This window comes from Bidens hawaiensis, unplaced genomic scaffold (genome assembly GCF_021521415.1).
Source record: "Bidens hawaiensis isolate Kalapana, Puna unplaced genomic scaffold, B.hawaiensis_p1.1 tig00030542_1, whole genome shotgun sequence".
Classification (NCBI taxonomy): domain Eukaryota; kingdom Viridiplantae; phylum Streptophyta; class Magnoliopsida; order Asterales; family Asteraceae; genus Bidens; species Bidens hawaiensis.
In genome coordinates, this window is record NW_027495101.1 from 31,322 (window position 1) to 32,500 (window position 1,179).

Consider the following 1,179-nt stretch of genomic DNA (forward strand, 5'->3'; position numbering starts at 1 on the left):
ATCTATGGTTTAGAAATAACAACGCACGTTAAGCGGGCGTTCGGTTTAGTCGGTCCAAACTATGTTATGAGATTAAGCTGGATCCAACAATTCCAAGTACTTAAGATAATAATTAAAATCAGTTTGTAAACTATTTTTAAAGAAATATACAAGTCTTGATAGCTAAAAACACACTTGTGTGTCTTAAGCGAGTAAAAGTCGGATTGGTTCGGTTTCCATCTCACAATAAGTTCATAGATGGATTCTAGATACTCATATATCATAGATCTTGTATAAAAATGTACAAATGAAAAAATTTAAGTTCTACAACTAAAAAGGTCAACAACAAGTCTTTTTAACAAAAGTTCAGTTTGGTTCGGTTTCCATCTCATAATGAGTGCATAGACGGATTCCACATACCCAAGACTTGTAAATGTGACTAACAAACTAAAATGAGCAGAAGTTAGGCATAAATGATATGTATAATAAGTTATGTGTGTTTATATATATATCAAGAACACGAAGTCCTCCATGAAGCCTTGCCTTTTGACATTCGAAACTAAACCAACTGGAGTCGGTGAAGTAACTAATAAAGGAAACAAGGGGTGTGTATTATATATATGTTGTACCACCATATTAAAGAGTTAGTAATGTTAGATGAACAAGTTAGAATTAAAGAGAAAACTCAGTTTGACTTTTAGAAGTCAAACCTTCAAGAATACAATGAAAATAAGCTTAAAATCTTTGAATTTGAGAGAGAATTTGGAGTTGTAGTAGAGATTAATGGATGGAAAGGGTGGTGTATGTATAGGGTAAGTTGAAATGGTTATTCATAAAGGGTCTTGCATGAAAATGGGGTGTTTTGGTCACATGTATGCATAAAAATAACCAAGAAACGAGTTGCTGATCTGCAGTCTGGTCGCACTACGCTCCCAAGTACTTTCTGTCTTGTCGCGCTCTACAATGGGTGCAAAATTTGATATTTTCATTTTTCAAAAATGGCAGTTTTGGTCCCTGCAATTCGTTTTAAGTGATTTTTAAGCGTTTTAAAGACTGAAATGAATGTTTTCAAGACCCAACAAGGGTAAAACAATATTTTAACATAAAATCCATCATATTTATTATATCAAAGGTTTCGGTTTACAAAACGGGTCGGTTTCCATCAATAAAGTTTACAAAACGAATACGAATCGAGACCTG